This window comes from Cardiocondyla obscurior, linkage group LG01 (genome assembly GCF_019399895.1).
Source record: "Cardiocondyla obscurior isolate alpha-2009 linkage group LG01, Cobs3.1, whole genome shotgun sequence".
Classification (NCBI taxonomy): domain Eukaryota; kingdom Metazoa; phylum Arthropoda; class Insecta; order Hymenoptera; family Formicidae; genus Cardiocondyla; species Cardiocondyla obscurior.
Genome location: NC_091864.1, coordinates 4352858 through 4361899, shown reverse-complemented (window position 1 = coordinate 4361899; position 9042 = coordinate 4352858). Strand labels below are relative to the sequence as shown.

Sequence of the window (9042 nt, the reverse complement as noted above, 5' to 3'; positions counted from 1 at the left end):
TGTCACAACGTTCCTCGTCCCCGCAATTATAACATTTAACAATTAAAAGCTTAAAGGAGAGAAACTTGAAGAAAATAAATTTTTACCGAGCCGCGGAATATTTAATATTTAAATATAAATTATTAATGATTAATTTAAAGAGAATGTATTTATTTAAAAAAGAAATTAGTGTAGCGTATATACGATTTCTTTATAAATGACGGATTTAATGAATGTATTTTCATTAAAAAGTTTAAATTCAAATGTGTTAAGAGACGATAGTATTTACGTAGCGAGGCATGAAAAAGGGGTTTCACCGTCATATACATATATTATATCCCTGCGATTCGCAGTCGCCGCGTGAAGTTTCGATAAAATCAAGCGATACGATTCGACCGGCAGGAAAGTTAGGTAAGGGACTGACTTCCATGCGCTTTTCCATTTCGGCATATAAGCGCGTCATAAATTTGGTGTCGGCCAGCAGCCGCTGGCGGTTGTTTTATGCTCTCCGAGCAGGAACTTGGCCGGGTAATTCTGCAATGCGGTTGAAAGCACCGTCCCGCCTTGCCCGCCTGCATCCTTTCCGGTCCAGCTCCTTCTCCGCGCTCTTCATTTTTTTTTTTTTTTACGCATGTCCTGATACTGAGCACGACCGGGAATTACGCGCTCGTGTCGGAACGCATCATTGCGCTCCCGGTATGGTAAAAACCTCAACGTTGAAATAGAACCGAGGAGGCATTTTCTTTTAAGTCGCGAAGCAAATCAGCGGGATCTGTTAAGTTTATGCCGTCATTCTTTTTTTTTTCAATTATCACGGTCTTTATACTGCTCGTAAATGCGGCTGATTTAGAAATAATTAAAGTGACGTTAATTATTTTGAGATTATCTTAAACAGTAAACAGTTTTTCTACTGACTTAATTCTTTATCTGATCGATACTTTACTTACGTTATCCTTTGTTAAAGACACTTTTATATTTCAAAGCGCACTAATCGATCCGCGAATAGATTAAACGTTGAAGATACTTAAGATCAACTTAACTGTGATTGGCAAAGAGATCTAATTACGTTCGGGAATTGGGATCGGATGTATCTTTTCATCGTGCGCGTTTTTACGTACGCGGCCGTACGGGAGTAATCGAAATTAAGTCGAGTACCATCTATCAGCGCAATTCGCACTCGAAGTCCCGCAGCAATTCTTGGCGATCGAGGGCCCTGGAATTGCCCTAATTCGCGAGATTCCCGATAACAATGGTAACCGCGACGCGCGGAGTTAACTTGAAGGTTAATTACGGCAGGATTTGAGCGCAACCGGCGCCCCGAAGAATTTCCGGGTCCGGCGGAATGAAGAGGGCAAAGTGTTAATTTATGCGTTAGTCTCGTGCCTGGCATACACAACCGCGCGAGCGGGCAAACGGTGGGGGAGGGAGAGGGAGGATTTGCGGAACGAGGGCACGCCGTGAAAGCAACCGCGGGAGGAGAGGGAGGGAGTAACAGGGTGAAGGGTAGGTGCGGTGATAATTCAGAGCAGTAAACTCGCAGCATACGGCATACAATATGCAGGTGAGAAAGGGTCTCCTCCACCTGCCACCACGCTTTTCCGTGTATTTCGACCCCGCTTCAACAACCTCTCGCGCCGTCTTTCTCGCGCTGGCGCATCTCTCTTTCGTCCGTCCATTTTCACGCTGCGAACGTCGTCTACTCCACTGCCCTTAATCATTGTGATCGCATTACACTGATGAATCCCGAATATCCCGTGCCGTCCCCGAGCGTTGAATGCAGCCTCGTAAATTGTATTCTCTGAAAACACCGCGGTGACTATCCCGCGGGAGAAAAACCACCGGCAATGTTTATGCTTTACTTTTATTTTCCAGCCAAGTTTTGCACTTTAGTTTCAAAGCCCTTCGAATTTTACACTTCTGTCGTTCTGATGTCTTTTTTCAAAAATCGGTCGTAATTTCCCAAGCGTTTTGCGCACGGGCGACGTTATCGTAATACGACTCTCACGCTATGTTGCAAGCCGTGACGAGTATGTGCACGCACATTAAAACGCATATCCCCTCAGGGACTTTTGTCAAAAAACTTACCATCACGTATAAATAATAAAAAGCTAGTAATGCAACAAAAAAAATAGAAAAAAGTAAAAACAAAAAAATAGTGACATTCGAAATTTCAGCACACATTTATTTGGGAAAAATGAAAAAACTCTCGTTTTTCACGAAGCGAGCAGTCTACGGTTAAGCTTCAAATTTACCACTCACATTCTTCGGCTATCTCCCCGCAAAAATCGGCTATAATTTTGCGAGCGCTCTTTTAATGGCAACGACCTTATCGTGCACTAAATTTCTCGTTGCATTGCGAGCTGTGACGAGTACCCGTGTGCGTGTGCACGCGGCTGAGTATGCGAACGACGGCAGGATGCTACGTACGTGCGGCACGTATGCGACCCGCCGCGCCATAATTATGACGCCGTAGTTCCGTAATGGGACTTTCGATGGTTTCAACGCGAATTCTGGCACGTAGCGACGAAGGAGAGCGATAGCAACGATACGACTCTTGCCATTGGTCACAAAAGCGATTACGAATACGCGATTAGTCAATTAACGCAGCGCATTGCGCGATACATATTTATCTTTAACATTCCCACGCGCGGAATCATTATCTCGGCAAATTGAAACACGTTAATTAGAGAAAAGTGAATCGGGACTGGCGTTAAATGCAAAACGACTTGACGAGCCGAGCGTATTATAGTCATTCAGTCGTAACGTTTCGTCCGTGGATTTTTGAATCAGTAGCATGACTTAATTAATAATAATTAAAAGTATCTTTCTTGCAATGCCGTGATTTTCAGTGCCAAATACTGTTGTATCTTACATAGACGGGTTTCTTTTTTTTTTTTTTTCTAGTTCCAGTTATCGGTGCAATTAAATCAGCTTAACTAAACTTATCTTTTTGTAAGTTATCAACCGGATGGCGGTTCTTGTACCGAAATTAATCTCGTCCTTAATTAGCGTTAATATCGAAGTTTGGCGCGCGCGGAACGCGTGCAATCCGCACAAGTGCAGCGCAAACTTCGATAAAACTTCTCATTTATCGTACGATGCTGAAGTTATTGCAACTTTCTCGGAATATGAATAAAGAGTAATGTAGCGTTGCCTTCATCGCGAATACCGTTGCCTTCGTATGTTCGCCCAGCGTGAAATACGATTTCATATTCACAAAATGCAATCCCGGAACGTTTTAGAATACAAAGCGCGTATTCGCTGATTGAGAAGAACATTAAGCGAAAAACATTAAGCGTTCTGTTACTGAAACGTATAAATATTTGCAAGAAAATCATTTACAATGCATTTCCATGAATTTAAAAAAATATAAAATTAACCTGCCGGAGTTAGTTTCCGGGTAATATCACTTTTATGTATGTCCAAACTAAATGCAATAATAAATGAAAATATAATTACGTAACTATAGCCGTCTATAAATTGCAAATAAAATAAAATAGTATAGTCATCAAAAATTATCGTAGGATTATATTTTATTAAATGTAACTTACATTTTTATAAAACTTTTGTACTTTAAAATGTACGAAACGCTAGGACGAGGTAATATCTTGCGTTGTAGGCAGAATTTACGGTAGAACGTGTAATTTGTATGTAATTAGCAAGAAAAAGGGAAGTGAATTCACGCGAATGATAGCGTTTTAACTTCGACTGATCAACCGCGTAACGATAGCTAAATGATTCAAAAGGCGTCAAATTGTCGGTGATATTTTTTGCGCTACGTCATCAGTCAAGTGAAATGCAACTGCGCCGTTGCTCTATTTCGCAAAACCCGGTAACCGTGACCGAGATTGAGGGCCAGATTGCGCGAATTAATTGTCGACCATTTAAGCGTAATTAGCGCTAATTGCGAACTTTTTCCGTATGTGCGCGCGCTCAACGTTCACAATTGGAGAATGCAGTTGCAACTGCGAGTTTTCAGGAAAACTTCGAGTTCGCCGACTTTGCCCGGCGCAACTTTCAGAGGGAGAGGCGAAGAAAAAGAAAGTAAAGGACCGAGTAAAAGTGGTTCAGAGAGAATAGGAAGGAAAGGGGGAGACAATATCTCACTGTGACGAGGGGAAATAAGGGAAACAGAAATAAAAAGTAAACATAGTTTACGTTGGCTTCTTGACGCGACTCATAGTAATTACGTGCGCGTGGATATTTTTCATCGTCCTGAGATCACAGCGAGGCAGCGACTGGGCAAAGAAATGAAGGCTTGATAAATATTTAGCGCTAACTGACTCTGTACTTTACGGAATTTCTTGATCAAGTTTTAATACTCAATCTCGCAATTGAACTAAGACTTCATTAATAATATCTTTCAATTTATTTCTTTGACAATTTAAAGAAAAAATTTTGTTTGCGTCAATTATATTTTTTACTTCGGAATATTAAAATATTAAATAAAATTAGAACGAAATTAATTTGTAAGAGGTAGAAGGAAAAGCGTTTGCTTACTTCGAGTCATCAAGCATCCGTGTAAAGCTGCGTTCGGAAACACCTTTCGTGTGCACACAGATACACACCAGTCGTTCGGAAACGCTTGGTGAGCATTCGGGTGAGGTCGTTCGGAAACGTTTAGAGAGACACACCGAGTGCCACTAATCCACTCAACAAAAAAGTATGTGGAATTTGTGGGGTCGGTTGGGACCAGACCAATGTTTATTTCGGCACATGTTATCACGTGTTTATACAAAATTAATATAACCATGAATATCACATTAATAAAAGAACGACATCAAGTTATAATAAATGGAGATTTGCCATTATTTGATTGTGATGGAAATATTCTTGTGCAAGATGTACAAGGTAAGTTATTAATAACATGAAAGAGTTATTTAATAATTATATCTATATTATTAAATATTGTAATATTTTATAAATAATATTTTATTTATTAAAATTAATATGTATAATTTTAATTATATAAAATTTGAGATATTAAAACTTACATTTTGTGCACATAACTTTAAATCTAATTATTATTTTATTATACAGATAATAATATTTTTGGTATACCTGTATGCGAAGATACACTTAAGTTTTTTAATTTGAATTTTACGGAGGAGACATCCCTAGATGATAACAGCAACTCAAATAATGTTTGCATGATAACTGAGCAAGGTGAACCATTAGGTAAGTTTTTATGCTTTTTCAATATTTTTTTATGAAGAGTATAAAGAAAATTATTCAAGAAATACTAACGGCAATGTAACTTTTGCAGTTTCATCAGTCTATGTAACTCCTGGAATCTCTACAGCATCCTGGAAAGATGATAATGAAGTAAGATGTCTTATTCATCTTTGGCGAGATCATCAAAATTGTTTTAAAAAATAAAAACCGAGACGTATGGTCTTTAATTAGTAAAGAACTGAAACAGACTACGTCTGAATGGGAGATGAAAACTTCTACTCAATGTGAAAACAAGTGGAAAGATATAAAAAGAAAGTACATGGAAACAAAGGATCATAACAACAAGTCTGGAAATGACCCTAAAACTTGTAAATTTTATGAAGAAATAGAAGAAGTCTTAGGTGAAAAGCCATGTGTTAAACCAGTTAGTATTGCTTCCAATCTCAATAAGAGGCAGAGAGAAGTTGTTAATTGCAAAGAGCTAAGTGATTCTGATAAAATAAATGAAGAAACTTCTGGTTCATCAACTCAAAATGAAGAAACTCCTCCAAAAAAAACGAAAAATACTAGAATTCAACGAGAACTGCAAGACTGGTCTGCTGCTCTGCTCGCCGATGCGAAAACAAGAGAAGAAGCGAGAGAGCGGCGCCATCAAGAAGCAATAGCTGAGTCAAAGGCAGCGATTAATGCATATAAAGAAATGATGGAGAAGCTAATCGGAAAGTTATAAACTATAACATTTTTTATATGTTTGCAAGGTATTTTTATTGTTATTAATATAGAGTAAGTATTATAAGTAGCATAAAAGTACAAAAACTGTGATAATACGTATGCTTATATAATAATCAGTTTTCTTCGTTGAAACAAAAGTAGTAATATCTTTTTATTTTACTTTGTTCTTATGTTCAAAAATATTTTAGTTAAAAGATATGTTTGTTAAATGATTTGTGCGTTACATAAATATATGTTAATATATGCATAATAAATATATGTTACTAATATATTTAATAGTAAAAAAATATGTGATTTTTTTTTATGATTAGATTTTAAGTTACTCTCGATTAATATGTGTTTTGTACGTGTACCAAAGATAAGTGTATTATGTAAAATTGAATCAGTTACATTGTATCCATTCGTCAATTTTTATTTATGTACAAAATAAAAGAAACCATGTTTTATTTTACATTTTGCTTTATTTTATTTAGTAAGTAAACTAATTAACATTTTACTCTTTGTAATATACAATGTATTATATTTGTACGTGATCTTGCGTGATCACGTTAGCTTAAGAATAGAATTGCTCAGCAATGAGCTCGACGCGTGAGTCGATTGAGAGGGAATGAGAGAGAGAGCCGATCGCAGTAATTGAAAAACAAGAATAATTAAATGACAGAAAATTGAACCCAATATATTTACAATAAAAAAAACACAAAAAAAAATACAATCGCGCCTTTGAAGGCAAGGATACCAGTAAACGAGCGGAAATCTTCCTGACCCGACTTATCCGTCGGAAATCTTGTGAGCAGATGAATGATCTACCCGATCGTCGGAGATCTTACCGCGGACGACGGAGATCTTGAGAGCGCGAGCCGGTGATCGCCACGAGCGCGAATCCCTGCACTCCAGCGGTAGCGATAATTAATAAGCGGATGGGCGCCGAAATAATCAATTCACGGAAAGTGAAATCAACGAGTTGCGATTGAGAGCGCAAGAAAAAAAAAGAGAGACTAATCGAATGTCTTCGCGCGAAAGCGAGCCGAAAAACGAAGGCGAGACGCACAGGTGCGGAGTTCGAGCGAAACTGGTCGTCTTTTCGCGGTACGGAGCCTAGGATTGTCGGAACCCGGCGACGAAAACAAGGCGAAGTCAGCGAAATATTCAGTTTGAACTGGATTAGACTGACTTCTGCTGAAAACGAAACGCTTTGAACCATCGGCGATTCAAGGAGACCGACAAAATCAACAAATACGCGACGGTAAACTCGAAATATCGCGACGCTGGAGCGCATACTAGGCGAGAGAATTATAATAAAATTTAAACGCGCTGAAATTCATAATCGAATGAACAATATTATTGTACTAGATTTGTAAGATATTCACGGCGAATCAGTCCTCTTCTATCGTTAAGTAATCGATCAAAGAAAATATTTTCCTCATTATTGTTGTTGGCATTTTCTTCTAAGCCGTCACATATAAAATCGTTGATATCATCCATACAACCTTCGAGACAAATATTATAAAGAACGCAACTCGCTAAAATTACATATGGTATCAAATCGATGCAACTCATATGCAAGTACTTTAGCCGTCGAAATCTTCCTTTAAGAAGTGCAAAAGCTCTTTCAATAACTTGTCTAGTTTTTGAATGATGGTGATTAAACTTGTTCTGGGCCTATACAAAAAAGAAAAAAAATTTAATTAAAACAGTATAAATATTAAATGTGTTTAGAGAATTATTAATATATTTTTAAAAAAGTAAAAATTTAAAACGTAAGCATTTTTTGTATACATATAATCATTGTGTAATAAAATTACATATAATATATAATTAAATTTTCATACTTCGGTCATATTGCCTCTATTAATATATGGAGCTATACACCATGATAATACTGGGTAAGCTTTATCGCCTATAATGTATTCATTATTAGGAAAAAAATAATGTTCATTCTCTGATACGGAATGCCACAGATCAGAGTTCCTAAAAGTCCTGGCATCGTGAACAGACCCAGCAAAACCAATAAAACAATCTGTAAATATAAGGTCTGCATCGCAGACAGCCTGTAGTGTAATAGCATATTCTTTCTTTTTTGTTCTATAAGAGATAGGATGGACCTGTGTAAATAGATATAAAATTTAATAATTGGCAATATTTTTTTTGTGTATTTTTTATAAATTTTTATAAGTAATTAAAGTTACCTTAGGTGCTGGAATAGGAATATGACTCTCGTTAATTGCCCCAATAACATCAGGAAGAGAACCAATTTGTGAAAAACGATGTTTGACCGCCTCCAATCGATCTCCTACAGGCCATTTAATAAATCTGTCAGTTAAATCATTTAAAAAAGCCACAACTCTTCTCATGGAATCATGCAACATTGATTTACTAATACCAAAACGGTCAGATACTGATCTAAAAAAAAAAAGAATTGTTATTAATTTCTTTAATGCAAAAATTACATGTGTTTAATAAACTTACCTAAATGAATCTGGAGTTGCAAGTAACCACAGAACTGACAGTAATTGTGTCCAAATATCTAATGTAAGTCTTTCAGTTTCAGCTTTTTCTACTTAATTTAGGTGCCAATATTTGCTCCAAATTTTCATATGTTTTTCTAGTTAATCGAAAATGTTCTCTAAATTGTTTTCTTGTATAATTATGTATTGTAAGAACATAATCTTCAATTCTTACAACACGCTTTAAATTTCCACAAACGCAAACCCGTTCTGCAAATTTATTTGCCTCGTAATTCCATTGATCACATTCTTCATCACTACTCTCCTCACACTTGAGTCTTTCAGTAATGGTTTTCAATAAATTATGTCCATTTATTGTAGCAATTGCAACAATGACATTTCGTCGATGCTCCTCCATTTTTGAAAACACACCAAGTATATGTGAGAAGCGTTCGGCGACACTCAACACTCGAAGGCACACGGTTTCCCCACTACCTATCCACTGAAACTCACGAAATCTCACGTTTCCGAACGCAGCTTTAACGCGGACAGCGAGTTTTCAAAGAAAAAAAAAAGAAGAAAAAAATAAAAAAAAGAAAAAAGGAGGCGATTCCGCGCGGCGTAATATTCGCATAATTTCGCAATATCGCGGAAATGATCTTGTACGCATTGTACGCGGTGCAATATCTTTATTTATTGCATCGTCAATTTA

The 9042-nt window shown here is 37.1% G+C and overlaps 2 pseudogenes; one reads left to right on the top strand and one right to left on the bottom strand.

Annotated features, from left to right (window-relative positions):
- The first annotated feature begins 3768 nt into the window (after positions 1-3768).
- On the top strand, positions 3769-6470 carry LOC139107655 (uncharacterized; annotated as a pseudogene).
- A 497-nt stretch (positions 6471-6967) lies between these two features.
- Positions 6968-8816, bottom strand: LOC139107648 (uncharacterized; annotated as a pseudogene).
- Between the last annotated feature and the right edge of the window lie 226 nt (positions 8817-9042).